Source organism: Rousettus aegyptiacus, unplaced genomic scaffold, assembly GCF_014176215.1.
Source record: "Rousettus aegyptiacus isolate mRouAeg1 unplaced genomic scaffold, mRouAeg1.p scaffold_m13_p_7, whole genome shotgun sequence".
NCBI classification, from domain to species: domain Eukaryota; kingdom Metazoa; phylum Chordata; class Mammalia; order Chiroptera; family Pteropodidae; genus Rousettus; species Rousettus aegyptiacus.
In genome coordinates, this window is record NW_023416310.1 from 87,739,269 (window position 1) to 87,756,217 (window position 16,949).

The window sequence follows — 16,949 nt, forward strand, 5'->3', positions numbered from 1 at the left end:
GTAAACTTAAATAATAGACATAAAAAGATGGATAAGCAATTATAATCAACCATGAAGACCCTTTGTAGGTATGAGATGAGGGGAATGGCGTACCCCAAAGTATGCTTTATTTGGCTACTTCTGTGAGGTCTTATGGACTGAAAGTAGGTGGCACAGTGAAGATCAAAGACAAGGAGGCCAAGCAAAGGATTGTGTATACCAGCTCACACACACTTCCCCTTATCCCGGTCACAAGGACCAAATCGCATTTTTTTCATGTTTCTACTAAGGCAACCTTAGGAAAAGACTAGATGACTAGACACTGAGCCAAAACAGGTGTCATTCTTCCCAATGAAAAAGATAGCTAATGACACACTACTCTTCCCCAGAAAGAATAAGAGTCAGCACCTCACAGCCCCAGAAGACCAAATGGCTGATTCACCCACTTCCTGAGGACAAAATGGCAGTCACTGTACAGAGCTTCGCCTGTATGTTTAGTGGAAAAGATACACACACGCTGAACTCTGACACACACTGGAATCTTCATTTTGACGTTTCGCTTTTAAAAACATGATTGGAGCACAATTTCACCAGCTCTCTAATTATTTGAGCATTCGATTCCTTTGCTCAGAGGGATCTCTTAGCAGTAAATATCTACAGCCTTTCTCGTCAATGCCATGTATCACCTTTATACACAAGGGTAAGAAATTTTTTCATATCCCTGTGCTTTTACTCAGAAGTGTCCTTTTGCCTTTAATGCTTTACTCTCCCAACTTTCTCCAGTAATAATCCTAGAAGATAAGTAGCAGCAGCAGCAGCAGAGAGGCCATGACAAACTCTTGAGTACTTATAAAGAATGAACACTCTGCTGAGTTTCTAATGTATTACCTCATTTCCACTTCCCAACAATCCAATTTTTATCATCTCAAAGGTATGGATGAAAAAGCTAAAGTTCAGAGAAAATAAATAACTTGCCTCTGTTCATAGTCGGTCCGAACATCCAGAGACAAGTATCTTAATAACCACATTAAACACACACAAACACACACACACACACACACGGCCCCCAACCCAACGTTTAAAATTTTTTTTAAATATTTATATTTTTAGCATACTACTTTTCAACATATGATTTGCAACCTAGAGACTGGGGAAAGAAGGGACAGAGAGTTGTCTGGAACACATGAAGCTCTAAGCCTTTCCCAGTGGTATCTGGTATTGCTTCACCATGGCTGGCCTCGGAATTGCTGAGAAGTGTTCCATGCCCGGTTCTGTTCAGAAGCAGATCCAGGAGTCCTTGTGTTCCTTTCTTCCTTCCCTCCCTCCCTCCCTTCCTTCCTTCCTTCCTTCCTTCCTTCCTTCCTTCCTTCCTTCCTTCCTTCCTTCTTCCTTCAATTTGGAATCTCTGAAAAATGCAATGTCAACTTCAGACTTGCATTTTAGCTTCTAAAAGAGGTTATTTTGCTTGTCCTATAGTAGGGTCTCCACTGAGGTCAAGGCCAAGAACTGTATCCTCAGTAGAAAGGAAGGACTCTTCAGCAAGTTTAACAGTCTCCTTAACAATGGAAGGGCCGCCTCATCTGTCCATTGCTGTCAAACCTCTAACATTAGTGTCCAAGTTTTCTTGTTTGGACTGCTCTACACCCTCAAGTACAAATTCCACATGTGTCTTCTTGGTCATTCTTATAGCATTTTCCCTCCTGGGTATGCTACTTGTTCAAGAGCTTCCTTGTCAAGTTTGAAAACTTGACACTATCATCTACAAATTTTTTAATGACACTTTTGGTTACCATTAGAATATCTTCAGGGCTAGCAGTAACCTGATGAATTATTTAAAACACCTGGACACATTCCTTTAAAGCTCTTTACTTTGTCAATCAGTTATCCAGCCATGGATTGTTAAGACTTGGCTTCTTGGCTATTAATTTTATGGTATTAGAACTATTCAATGGATCCATTCAAGTAGGCATGAAGTTTCACTTCATGAAATTCTGAGTAAAAGGTTGCCTTCGATGGTTGTCATTCTTCTGCCTCCATCATGATTTAATTGAATAATAAGTTCTTTCTCCAAAAACTTTTAGTGATATAAATGCAGTGTATTTTGGTCAATAAGTTTTGTGATCTTGAACTTCCTTCAGATTGCTTTGCTTCCACACATTTTGATAAGATTATCTGTGTGTGTGTATGTAGTGCTGGGCTCACCTTCACCACAGCGATGGACCGCTATCACGGGCCTGCAGAGCCCACGAGCTTTGGGCGGGGGCAGTCAGAGCACCAGCAGCAGCAACTCTGTGCAAGAGAGCCGCCGGTGGGAATGTTCATGATGCCTTTGCCACACTGCTAGTTCTGGGACTGTGCGCGGTGTGCCATTCATCCACCATGGCTGCTGCATTCGTGCCCTGTGGCACTGTGTGTGCGTGGCCTCCACAGCTGAACTTCTCAGACGTCTTTTGCCTTGGAGCTTCAATTAATGCCCCCAAATGTATTCCTCCCTTTGAATTCTTCTGTATATTAGTTGGATTCATATAGTGGCAATTTCTATTTAGAATTCATTTATGCTATAAATATTTATTAATTGGCATGCAATATGCCAGGAATTGTGCTAAGAAAAAATATCCTGGAGGAACTAGTGGGTGGGAAACACAAGTGATTAGAATGCAGGGTAAGGAGTATTATGATTAGGAGTCAGGAGGGGTTTCAAAGGGAGCATAAAGGACGGCATAACGAACTGGGTCATATAGGGTTTGAGAAGCCTTTTAGGAGGAAGTGTCATAGAATCTGAGACCTAAACAACAAATAAGATTATAACAGGTGAAGAATAGAAATATTTCAGACACTGGAGAGGTTGAGTAGCTTGACTCACATTGCTCCCTCTGTCCTTGCTCCTACCCTCTAATACTGCAAACTCTTATAGTCCCACCATTTCCCTCACCCATAGATGGTGACCTTGAAATAATGGAATGAATATATTTGGCCCGGTTGGTTCCAGAGTCAAACAGACCTGAGTTCAAACCTCAGCTCCACCACTTCCTGGCTTTGTGACTTAGAAAAAGAAATGAGCATCTCTAAACCTTAGTTTCTACTTTTCAAAATAGGGATTAGCAGTAGAGCCATCATTTTAAGGTTGTTGCAGGTATGAAGATGACCCGATAATATACAAAGGAACATGGCACAGCACCGAGACAAGACTGGCCCCCCATGACAGTGGCTTTAAGTGATGGTGGTAGTTGTAACTAGGACCACTTGGATTCTGGCCTCTCCATGAAAAGGAATGTGACTCATTTTTCTTCGTGTTCTTCACTTTGCCTTGAACTACATAGACTTATTAATAGGCATTTAGTAAATACCTGCCTATGGATTTGTCAATGTTTATTTTCCATTAATTAATTAAACAAAGATTTATCGAGCACTTACCATGTGCTCGGCACCGTTCCACACGCTGTGAACGCAGCAATGAACAAGGCACGCTCCTGGAGCTTTCATTCTAGAATCCTGTGTTATAAAACTGATGGCTACTTATACTTTAGAGTCAGGTTTGAAAAATGTCTCCCCAAACATGGGAATTACCTGAATTGTTAGTGATGATAACTATAAATCTACTTGATGTTTCTGGAGAAGCCGATTCCTTATCTTAAGACCTCTTTCATGAATTCAGTGTTTTTCCACCTGCCACTGGGTCCTGCCTGAATCTGAAATGATTTCCACTTCGCTCCACAATCTACATCACAGAGTCCCTCCCATAGGTCTTATCAGCAACAGACCAATTTGCTAATCGCTTCTCTTTCTTTCTACTGCATTCTGCTGGCACCTGAGAAGCTGTCTGTTTAGAAAGAAAAATGGATTATCGATCAAACAATTTAGATTTAACCTCAGTTTTGCTGTTAATCAATTTGGATATATATTTTCATTTGTTCTTTCAATGACTATTAATGGAGTGCTTAATAGAGGCACAGCATGGCCCAGTTGAAGATTCAGGCTTTAGTACCAAAATGCCTGGGTCAGAAACTAGCTTTGCTACTTTCCAGCTCATATTCATGGATGAGTGACTTGGCTACTCAGTTTCCTTACTTGCAAAATGGGCATAATAATCATGCCCACCTCATAGGTTAATTATAAGGATTAAATGAGTTAATACATGTGAAAATCTTTGAACAGTATGCCTTCAACTAGCACATTCTCCGTAAATGTTAGCCACTATTACCTTATTGTTAATATTTGTTGTTAACTATCAAACTCCAGGCACTGAAGAAATACTGCGGGTTGGCGGGGCGGCGGGGGGAGTCGTGGTGTTTGTCCTTAGAGAACTTGCCCTCTTCTAGGCGAAGAGACATTAGACAGCTAACCGTGCAAATAAATGCATAATTACAGGTCGTGATACACCAGGCTCTGTGCTAGGGGAAAAATATCCTGGAGGGACAGGGTAGGGTGGTGATCTGAGGAGTCCCATTCAAGCTGAGACCTAAAGAATTAATACGTTGAGTGATGAAGAAGGCCCGTGCACTTATGTGTGAAAACCTGTCCAGAAAGAGAGGAAAGCGTGTGGAAAGGCCCCGAGGCAGGGACCGGAGGGCCTGTGTGGTTATAGCGTGGAGACGGAGAGGAGGGGCCGCTGGCGCAAGGGGCAGCGTTTGCGCCACGCAGTGCTGGGCGGGGCGTGGGGAGCGCGAAAGTTTTCCTAAGGGCAGAGTAAAGCTGTTGATGTTCCATGGTTTCCTTTCTGGCACACAGATTTCCCAAAAGTAAAAGAGAGGACTATAAAAAAAAAAAAAAAATTGTCTCAAGCCCTTTTAATGCCGAAGAATACGACAGTCTGGGATGGCTAAGCAAAAAAAAGTGGCTGTTTCTGAGAAAAGTAGAAAGAAAATAAAGAAGTAGAGTGAAGGAGGGAAAGAAGGAGGTAAGAACGAAGGAAAGAAGTGGCTGACTAAAACTTCAGTGGTGACATAAAGTCTAGAAAGGAAATTTTGAATAGTCAACGCAGATAGACTTGGTACCTGTTACCTCCGTGTGTGTGTGTAGGTTTGACTTATGCATGTATCTGTACGTTCGCTGATTTGGCAGGATTCCGAACCGGGGGAGCCTTTCCAAGGAAGACAAATAGGACTAATGGGCTGGAAACGTTGGAGAGGGAGAAAAACGATGTGTCAATCACTTTGGTGTAATGCATGACTACTGGATATGAAGCCGCATCAGGAACAGCTCCTGCCAGAAAGCTGGTGTTCAGGAGCCGAAATGCTTGCCAAGGTGCATGGTCCAGCAGCTCCTTTCAGGAGCTGCTTGATGGAAATCAAACAGAATTGCATTAGGAAAGGAGTGGCTGAGAAAGGACTCTCTGAAACAGAAATTTTTATTGGGAGAGGAAAAGAAAAAAAGAGTGTAGTCCAAAAGGAAGCACTGACTCCAAGAATGCTAATTTGTCCCAGCCTTCAGGATCCCAGAGGAACCTGAACGCTTCTTGCTGTGATATTCAGATGCGGAGGTGAAAAGAGGCATGCAAGGCAGAGAAAATCAAAAATAAATAAGTGTTCTTCGGACTTAGATTTCTCCTTTCCAGCTGAGTAGAGCTGAAATTTAAGGATTTATGAAAGGAAACTGCACAGGGTCCAACTCTGCAAACACTTTGTTATGCTAATACCGTCTCTAACTCTCAGAAGCTGCCGTTGATATGGGCTTGTATAGTTGGGCATCCTACGAAGAATCTTGTAGCAAATGCTGGGAAGAGTGCTGTTTGGAGTTCCCTCAATGCAATGGGAAATAAAAGGAGCCACTTTTGCTTTATGAAAAGTTCTTTTCTAGTAAGAAAATATCCATTAACAACATGTCTCATTCTCTTAACTACATCCTGGTTTGCTTGTGGTTCAATTAGCATATGCCTGATTTGAGTTAATAATTGCAGCTGCCATTTAGTGAACACTTACAATATGTTTTAGGTACTTAAAACACATTATCTCATTGATTCTTTGTGATGTGTTACGGGATAGATTTTAACATTCCCATATTACGCAGGAAGAAACAGAGGCTCAGAGAAGTTAAGGAACAGGCACAAAAGCACATGTTTCTGGGACTGATATGCAGATCTGATTACCAAGCCCATGTTTCCTCTGGACCCATATTTTCTTATCTATAAAACGGGGATGGTTAATAATAGCATCCTCAAATTCTCATGTTCCAAAAGCGCTCTCAGGAAGACTGCCGATTCAGCAAGTTCACTAGTATTCCTGTTTTGCACGCTTTTCTCACCATGAGGCACTCTCCCCCCATCCATTCTCAGCATTCCAGTGCATTCGAGCATTTTCTCTTATAAGAACTTTTCTGGAATCTTCAGCCTCACATAGGTACAGATGAAAGATAACGGGAGCCAAAATTGAGCATTCGTTCCTTACTTTTCTGCAGCTGGTAGTCAGAGGCTCACACTATCCCATTTTGAATCATCCCAACATTAGTGAAAGGCGGACAAGGCCAGCATTCTCCCTGGTGGCAGATAAGAAACTCAGGCACAGATAGGGAGAGTGACTTGGCTAAGGTCACGCAATGAGTTAAAAGCAGAGTCATGACTACAGGCTCACATTTCCTAAGTCCCAGTCTGGTCTGGCACCTTTTTTGGAAAACCACACTGTTTCCCTGAGTTGCAAGATCCGGGGCCCAACAGGAAGTGTAAATGAACAAATGGGCAGGTCAGAGAATACTTTCCTTCCTGCTCCTGTTCCCTCAGCTTTAGTCAAACTTTGTCAAGTGAAATACAGGCCCAGATATTTCCATTTTTTAAGGAGAAGCTGAGAATCTGGATTTTCATATGCAAACTCAGGATTTTTAAAAGCTGCCTCCAACTTCTATTTTAAGTGTCTGTGAGCTGGAATCCACACTGGGCAACTAGTTTTCCACCTCTGACTCATAATGAAGAAACGATAGTTTGATTATGGTTGCAGAGATAACAGAAGCCCCTTCAACCACAGCCCCTTGCTTGGGCAACCCAAACCTCAATCAATTAAACCTCAGAGAACAGTGCAGATTCTGAGTCCTAAATAATCGTATCAGACAGAGACACTACAAATGCTTTGGAACTGAGAAGATTGTGCCTTTGGTGGGATAGTAAACCCGTGCTCCAGAAAAAAAAAAAGTGGCGTTTGTCAGTTTCCATGGTGTAAACATTCCCACCATAATCAATAGACACCAATGGCTTGACAACTAGTTCGCACAATGCAGACTATTTAACAAGTAGCTCCAAATATGTAACAATTTGTGCACCACAGTCCAGTTATTTCAAATTGGTCACATGTCATAATCACCAGTAGTGTTTTTAAAAATTCAGTTGCCCAGGCTCCACTCCAGATCTACTAAATGAGAATCTCTGTGGGTGGATCCTAGAAATCTGAGTTTTCAAAAAAGCTTTCTGAAATGAGCAGCAAGATTTGGAAATCCGCAATATAATTTCCACATCCAACTAAAAAAGAAAGAGTCTCATGAAGCCAGCCTGTTTAGAACTTTGCGTGTAGAACAGAGATAAGAAAACCAGGGCACTGAGAGGTACAAGATGAACATGTTAAATGTTGCTAACTATTTATACTAATAAAACAAATGTAATTATAAATGGCAGATTTTATTCGAGTTGCTCTATGTACCAGTCACTGTTCTAGGTATTTTCGCATGCAGTGCTTTTAAAAATTCACACAAACACTTTGAAGTGGATATCACTGTTATTCCCATTTTATAAATGGGGAAATTGCAACGTAGAAAAATGAGGTACTTGTCCAAGGTCACCGCCATGTGAGTATATAGGAGAATCAGGATTAGAATCCAGGCAGCCTGCTCTGCAGACTACACTCTCAAGCACAAGTAAGAAAAGCCCCTTCTCCCTGGAGGCAGATATTATTTTGCATAGAGTAGCTGTACTCAAATTTTTCATTGACTTAGACCTAGCAAAGGACAGTTGTAGATTTTTTTTTTTTTTTTTTTAAAGACTACACACTTCTGTCTTCCTCAGGGAAACTGCAAGTGTTTGTAGGCTTTTCTTCCATTCTGGTGACCCTCTGACAAGGCCTATAGATTTCCTATAGGGAGAGTCAAATTTTCTACCTCATTTTTTTGTGGCTTTGTTTGCACCTTCCTTGGCACCCTGGAGAGCACTGGCGCTCCTTACGCTGCAGCCGCTCTGGAACTACAGCCCACGGGAGACACACAGCACCTGTTTCTGAGGCACCCTGCTTTCAGTCTTCCGTTCGACACTGTCCTGGTCTCACAGCATGGCTGAGACTGGAAGCCAGCTCTCAGTGCAGATGTTCTGCCGTGTAGGACAGTCAGGCAGTCTGTCCTCACAGGGCAGCTCTGGGCCCAGTAGAGATTCTCGATCTTCCTGGCATATGGAGAGTCCAATGGCAACTCTATAAAATCTTTAGGAGGACTTTTCTAGCCAAATTATAAAAACAAACAAACAAACAAACAAACAAACAAAAACTAACCTTCATTTACCAAGTATATTAAGCCAGATTTAGAAGACATAAACCCAGGGAGGTCAAATGGTACCTCACTAGTATGCTTATCTCCTACTTTGTTTTAGACAGAATTTGAGGCAAGAGTCCCTATCCCAAATGCCAACAGTGGCTGTACTAATATAAATGAGAAGTGACCCAACTGGACACTGTGGTGATTGGGGGAATGCCTGGCTCAGCTAAAGGAAACAAACCACTGCCTAACTCAAGCTCATTGTAGATACATCTATCAATTTTTTAAGCGAAGGTACAGGACTTCCACTTGTGTTAATGAGAGACTATATAATTTGGATCAATGGCAGTGAGAACAACTAGAAAAGCTAGACAAAATACTGAAAAATCTGCTGGAAGATGTAGAAGACCTAACAAGAGAATAGAGAATTATAGAGCCAGGATTTATAGCTGGAGGAAAGCCAGAGAGATGAGCCTTGTGTTTAGAGTGATTTTTGCCCTGGAGACATTTACCAATTCTAGAGGAAGCAGCTAAACTAAAAGGAGGCAAGAATACCAACTTGGGGATTAGAGTTTAGCTTTAAGTCATCTCAGTCTCTGAAATGAAAACAGATTGGTAGTACACAAGGCAAACTTACCCATTAGGGAGAAAAGATAACTTTACCTTAGGCCTCAAATTATTATAAAAATAATCAATTATACTATAAAATAAAACAACATAAATAAAAATGAACAGAAAGGAGGATAAAATACAGTCAGACTCATGGAGGCTCAAGATATTAAAGTAATCAAAGAGATATTTTATAACTAGGAATGCTTACTATCTTCTGGGAAATAAAATACATGATTGACAATTTCAAGAGACTATTGAAAACCATGTAAAATAATCAAGAGGAAATTTCAGACTTGAAGAAGCTCAAAGAATTTAATAGGACTAATAGTGAATTGGATACAGCTTATAAGATAATTAATAAACTTCAAGATAGGTCAAAGGAAAACAGAATTAAAGCACAGGAAGAGAAAGGGATGGAAAATACAGAAAAGAATGTAGGCGCTATAATGGATACAGTGAAAAACCTGAACATACACATGGAAAAGGTCATAAGGAGAAAGATAAGAAGAGGATACAGGAATGATGTTCGAAGAAGCAGTGGCCAGGAGCTTTCCAAATCTGATAGAAGACATCCAGGCACAAATTGAAGAAGTCCACTGTACTCAAAGTATGCTTACTAAAAGAAGTCCCACCTAGACGCAACATAGTAACATTGTTAGAAACTAAAGACAAAGAGGAATTCTTAAAATTACCCTTGATGAGGGAGAAGTGGGAGACAGATTACTGCCAAAGATCAACAATAAGATTGACAGCTGACTCTTGACAAGAAGCAACTGAATTATATCTTTTTTTTTCTTAAAAGAAAATTGTAGTGAGAAGAATGACATTGTTTTACATGTTTGCAAATCCCTTTGATGTCTGTCTTAATAGAAGACAGCTAGATCTTCATACCTGCTTCTGCATTAAATCCGTTGCAATACGTTTTTATTTTTTATTTTTTTTTTTGGTTGAAGAATTAGTAGAGAATCTGGCCTCGCAAAGCTAAGTGGTTGGAAAAAGGAGGACTATTTTCATAGCATTTCAGATAACTGTGACTTTTTTTTTCAATATTACACCAGAGCTCTAAATGTGGTCATTTTTTAAATTTTAGTTGCAATGTGGAATCTAAGTATATGAGTGATGTTTTCACATGGATTTTACATTAAAATCCACAGGTCTATCTTGAACTTTAATTAATCTTTTATCTATACATGATTTTGTAACATCAAATATAGATTGTTTAGAAAATATTTGTTTCCTAAATTATGCAGATCTCCCAATGTTGATATATTTTGAATTATATCTTTAAAGTGCTGAAAGATAGTAACTACAAATGTAGAATCTATATACAACAAAACTTTTTTTCAAGAGAGAATGTGAAATAAAGACATTTTTATACAAATAAAAGGAAAAGTATCTGTCCACAACAGGCTCACACATATGGAAATACTAAAGGGTATTTATTCATGGAGAACAGAAATTATTCCAGATGGAAACTTAGATGTGCAGAATGGAATAAAAAGGAATAAAATTATAAATATATGGGTAAATAGAATTAAATATGGATGAAATAAACAGCAGCAACAATAATAATATTATATTCTTGAGGTTAAAAATACAAAATATACAGCAATAATGGCATGTACATTGGCAGAAAAATAAATAAAGCTAAAATGTTGTAAGCCTTTGCGCTGTGTGAGAAGAATGTATAAGTGCCAGTCTGTAATAACGTTTGATAAATCAAGAATGAATACTGTAATCTCTAGTTGTAACCACTAAAAGAATAGTTCAGGTTGACTACTTTACAGATTAATAGAGGAGTAAAAAGTGGGAAAAGTAAACATTCAATAAATCTGAAAGAATTCAAGAAACAAAGCATGCAGTTAAACCTATGTTTAGAGGGATACATATGACTCGAAATACATATATTAGAAAAGAAGAAAAGATGTAAAAAATAATGAGCTAAGCATCCATTTCAAGAATTTAGAAAAAACCCGACAACTAAACATAGAGAAGAAGGAAATAAAGTGTAGAAATTAATGAAATAAGAAATGTATAGTAGAAAAGATTAACAAAGTCTAAACCAGCCCCTAAAGAATCTAAGAGAAAAACGCAAGAAAAAGGAAGCAGAAAAATCACCAATGTGAATAATATAAAAGGCGACATCGCAACGAATGCCGCAGACATGAAACAGATAATTAGAGGACATGCTGCATGCTCTCTGTCATTTCAGATTTATAACGATATTCAAAAATACAGGTGAAATGGACAAACTCTCAGCATAATATGAATTACTAAACCTGCCACAAGAAGATTAGCAAAATTGACTAGTGCAGTAACTATTAAAGACATATAAAGCTTTATACGAAGAAGAAGTATCCTGGCTCAGAATACCTCTCTTCTGAGTTCTATAAAACCCTTAAAGAATAAAAAAACCCCACCCTACACAGACTCTTCCAGAGACTAGAAAGAGGAAGTACTCCCTTATTTTTCTTCTGAGGCAGCATAACCCTGATACTAAATCGAACCAGGACATATAAGAAAATAAAATTAGAGGCACTTTGTTTCACAATCAGGATGAAAAGAAGATCTTAAAATACCAGTAAACAGAATATAGGAGATAATATCATAACCAACTTGGCAAGAAAAAAATAATGCTGTCATTATTTATAGGTGACATGATTGTATTTACAGAAAACCCAAACACTACAGAAAAATATTACAGTTACTAAGTGAAGATAGCAAGGTCAATGGATATAAAATCAGTATCAGTGAAATGATTTCATTTCAATATAACAGCAGTGGACAATTATAATATTTTTAAAGATACTATGTATAATTACATCAAAAATCATTAAATACCCAGAAAAAAAATCTAATAAAAGATGTGAAAAATCTCTGTAGCGAAACTACAAAACATTACAGAAACATAAGAAGACCTAAATAATTGAAGCAATATATTATATTCTTGATTAAAGAACTCAATATTTAAAGATATCAATTCCCTGACATCTTTAAATAATGTCAGTTAAATGCTATCTCAGTTAAAACCCCTGTAGGTTTTTTTCATAATCTGACATACTGATTCTAAAATTTATACGAAGTGTAGAGGGCCTCAAAGAGATACAAAACAATTTGAAGGAGAATAAAGTGGAAAGAGTTGCCATCCCAGGTTTGAAGACTTAGGTTAAATTTAAAACCTAAGAGACAAACTGATCAGTGGAATAGAAAAGACCAGAAATGGAACCTCATATCCTTGGCCACTTAATTTATGACAAAGACTCTATTGAAGTTCAGTGGAGATAGGATGATCTTTTCAGTAAATGATGCCATCGGTTGGATATCTACATGGAAAAATTGATTCTAGACCTCTCAATTACGGCATACGCAAAAATCAATTCCAGATGGATTGTTAATCTAAATGGAAAAACATAAAGCCAGCAGAAGGTAATATAAAAGAATATCTTCATACCTCAGGGTAGGAAAAATTTTAAACAGGATACAGAACTATCCATAAAGAAAAAAGCTGATTAATTGGACTGCATTAAAACGAAAAATTTCTGTTCTGTAAATTGAGAGATATTATAAAGAGTAAACATGCAACCTACAGAAAGAAGAAAATATTTGCAGCATAAATATGTGACCAAGGACTCACATCTAGAACACCTATAAACAGCAAGAAAAGAACAAGCCGGTAGGAAAATAAGCAAAAATCATGAACCGTTATTACTTTAAAAAGCATATCAACACTTCACTAATCCTATGAAATGAAAAAGCTAAACCTCACGAATAATCAGGAAAAATACAAATTAAAATCACAGTGAGTTATCACTACACCCCCACCAGAAGGGCTAAAATTAAAATGACTGACAATCCCCAAGTGTTTGAGAGAATTTGGAGCAATGAGAATCATCACATACTGATGGTGGGAGTGTAAATTGGTACAGCCACTTTAGAAACTATTTGGCAGTATCTATTAAAACGGAACATTCTCTTAGCACTCCTAGATTTGCATCCAACAGAAATACGTGCAAGTGTGCACCAAAAGACACATACAAGAATATTTATAGACTCATTATTCAATAGTTTTAACAGCCCAAATGTCCATCAACATTAGAATTATGGCTGAATGAATTGGGATATTTTCATATAATAGAATCCTGTACAGAAATGAAAATGAGTAAACTATACCCATATCCAATAACATGGATGAATTCGAGATGTGTAATATTGAGCAAAGGAAAATAGATACACACACAAAACCATATGGGATGATTACCTTTATATAAAAATGTTAAAAGTAGTCAAAATTAGACCCTAACATTTAGGAATGCTTGCTTAGGTGGTCAATCTATAAAGAAAAACGAAGATGCTTTTATATCAGATTCCCTTTGGTAGGGCAGTGAATAGTGCTGAAAAGGGCTAAGAGGAAGCTCACGAGGGGCTGGCAACCTTGTATTTCTTGACCAGGATGGTGGTTACTCGGTGTTAACTTTGTGACAAATTACTGAGCTAAATAGTTTTGCTTTGAGTATAGATGTTAGATTTTACAATTTAAGAAAGTCAAAATGAGTGAGAAGGCAGAAACTTAGATTTCCAAATGAAAATCCTGAATTTAAAAATGTTAGGAATGGATTTTTAAAATTTAGAGATCTGTGTGGGTCGCACTCATTTAATCTTTGAGCTGCCGTTTTGTAACCTCTGAAGGTTATTCACGTGCTTGATTAGGAAGTTGTGGGCACTGGGCTTGATTCTGTCCTGGGGCAACAGCCTGAGAAAGTTAAGGGCCATCAACTTATTTTGCTTGTACATACCTAGAACTATCCTAAAGCAACAGTAAAGTAAAATTCTTTTTCTCTCAGCCCTTTCCTTCCCCTTATTATTGGTAGCAGATCCCTCAAGTTAAGCTCCAGAGAGAAATTTTTAAAAAAACCGGCTTCTGACGTGTCTATGCATGATAACAACATCACAAAGTCATTCATTCAGAGGCTTCCAAGGCTCTCTGGAGTTTATAAACCAGATGAGAAAAAATATAGTAATAGCATGATCATTTGTGGAGAGTTTACTATATATCCAACTCTGTCCTAAACTCTGTGTGTAGCATTTAGTCATCATCTCATCTAAACGTTCCTGTGATATGGGAATTATTGGACCTGTCTTATGGATGAGAAAGTTGAGGCTCAGAGAAGCTAGGTCCCATGTGCAAGAACACAGCTACCCCACGGCAAATGGCAGAGACTGGATTCTCTTTCAGGCCTGTCTGTTACTAACCATTACACCATCCTTCGAAGGCTCCAGTCCTGATGTGAGATGTAGGAGACATTTTTCCAGAATATTCTAGACTTTGTAGAGCCAAGGGAGGGGTATTTGCATTATTCAATATGAAACAGAGCTCCAGCTGCTTAAACCCTCACTACCTTGAGCACTCGATAAGTACAGGAAATCGTTACAATCTGTTCATCCTCCCCGTTTCCCTGACACCATCGGTGCAAGCTCAGTGCAATTAAATAAAACCCAGGCCGGATATTCATGACAGTTCCCTAGAACACAAAGGGCTCAGAGGAACAGAAAAGGAATTGTAGCAATCACAGGCTGAAGAGCCATGATTGCTACAGGACCAAAGACTGGCCACATAGTGAGTGTTCAAGGCATTCAGAAAAACAGAGTTTGGTCTCACTCCTCCATTTTAGAAAAACAGGAATTGACACCCAGGGGTAAGAAGCATGGGGTAAAGTGTAAAGAGTTTCACTGTGCACATGGCCACTAGGTAAAAATGATGACTGGATCTTGGGCAAATTACTTCATCTCTTTGGGTTTTGTTGTCTGTCTAGTGAGGTTGTTAGAATAGATATTGTTTTTTAAAAGGAATTTAAGCTGTATAGTCTCTTCTTCCAGGTAAATCTTAACTGCAATGAAAATACAAGGCAGACAATCATGGAGGGCATAGTGGGAAGGAGAGGGCAAGTGTGTCTCGTTGTTTCTTTTCCCGCCTTGGAAAAGCCCTACAGGCAGCTCCTGGACCAAAACCCAGCACATAGTAGGTTCACAAGGAATATTTGAAGAATAAATTGTGAATTCTATGTTTTTATAGGACATAATTTAAAACAATCTGGAGTAGGGCGCCCCAAGGTCCCTTCCAACTCAAAAACTCCAGTCATCTAAGGGACTTGCCTAAGATCATACTATGAGCAAGGTAGGGGCAGAGCTGGGTGGCAAACTGGCTCTCCCATGGCATTTCAGGGTCCTAGGGTACACTCTGCCCCCCAGGCCAAGTGCTCATTTATTTATGAGCTCTTCAGTTCAAGTCCAAGTTGTCCAGAGTTGTGTGGAGAGATGTTTTCTGCTCTTCCTCTCATACTTTTTTAAAACTCTGATTTGGGTTTCACCTTTGCCTTACACACATATGGAAACTCACATGAGAGCAAATTAAACTTAATTCCAAGCCCTTCATATTCCCATGAAAGGTCAATAAGCAAAAAAGCCTTTACTTTCAGCAGTAGAGTTTTGAAATGGCAGGGCTTTAGGATATATAAAAGTCATTGTTAGTATGTTATCATTGTGAATAGTGAGGCTCTAGTGTACTTTTCTGAAAATAAAAAGTAAAAAGAAAAGTATGGACAGGCTTGGTTCAAATCTTAACTCTCTTACTGGCTATAGAATCTTTGGCAAGATCTCAAACTTTGGGCTTCAGTTTTCTTGTTTGTAAAATAGGGATAACGGCATCCCTTTCCTCATGGAGACTTGGGACAATATACGTAAAGTATTAAATACAGAGCCTGGTACCCAGTACGTGCTCAGTGTTCGCTCTTGTCATCATTCTGACCACCCAGCCGATGAATGAATTCTCTTGACAATATTCTTGCCAACTGGTCCTCTGCCTGAAAACTTCCAATAATGGAGAACTTACCACCTCAAGGGGAATCAGCTCATTCTCAAGTATCTGATCAACTCAGACTTCACCTTTCTCATGAGCCAAGAAGTCCCTGAAGGCTGTGATGAGAATGTTCCAGGTGGGATCCCAGGGTGCAATGTTACTCTGACAGTCGAAGCTATAGTTAAACTTGAAATAAACAGAAGGCTTCACCTTCCAGGTCTGTTGGGCTGACAATCTCTGTGCAAAACTCACCTAAACCCAACTTCCTAGGCTGCCAGACATAGAGAAACTCTGAAATAAATTTTTAGCAGCAAGATTCCAAGGTGTGAGACATCTATCTGCTTCTTCTCTGGTTTCCCTCTAGCCCCCAGCCTGGCGAGGAATAGACAGGTACTTCCTTACTTTGGTCCCCTCAGGATGTTCATTTTTCAGTCAGAGATTTGAGACCACATTTTCTATAAATGCAGGTCCCTTGGGTAAATAGTCTGAAATTCCCCATGCCTCCTTTGACTTCCCCTGGTGAAAAATCTGGTAGACATGTAACATTTCTTCTCTAAAGAAATTCTGGATTAGTGAGCATCTCCCCCTGTTTTTTTTTTTTTCCTTTTTGAAAATTTATCTCTACAATCTCCATATTTCATCACCAAGCAGAGGAAATGGGTCACACCAGAGACCACCTGTGACCAGACCTACTTGGCACTCAGTACCTCTGCCTACATCACCTCTCTGCAGACGCTTCACTCTTGTCAAGCTAGTAGCCTTCTTCATTTTACCCTGTGACATCATATGCCTCAGAACCTTCATCTATGCTTTCTCAGGCATAGTATCTCCCCCAGCCCCCCCTTTTTCCCCCTTTTATTTACTTCAAAGTCCCACTTTCTCTGGGCCTTTAACCATCTATGATCTTGACACTTCCTGATAGATTCCCAGAATCTATCCCTCCATTATAGATCTGGTCTCTTTTGTTTTCTGACTAGGCAGTAAACTTGCTAGCAGGCTTGCAGCTCTCAAATAATTTCATGAGTATTATCTATCTGCAAGATTATGGTCTTTTAGGATAAGTATT

At 39.1% G+C, this 16,949-nt stretch overlaps 1 protein-coding gene and 2 pseudogenes across 3 annotated transcripts in view; 1 reads left to right on the plus strand and 2 right to left on the minus strand.

Annotated features, from left to right (window-relative positions):
* Positions 1-16,949, minus strand: part of GRIA1 (glutamate ionotropic receptor AMPA type subunit 1) — a 278,498-nt gene that overhangs the window by 158,283 nt on the left and 103,266 nt on the right. The window lies entirely within an intron of this gene.
* On the minus strand, positions 1,331-4,675 carry LOC107521884 (annotated as a pseudogene).
* Positions 2,195-16,949, plus strand: part of LOC107521870 — a 55,631-nt pseudogene continuing 40,876 nt past the window's right edge.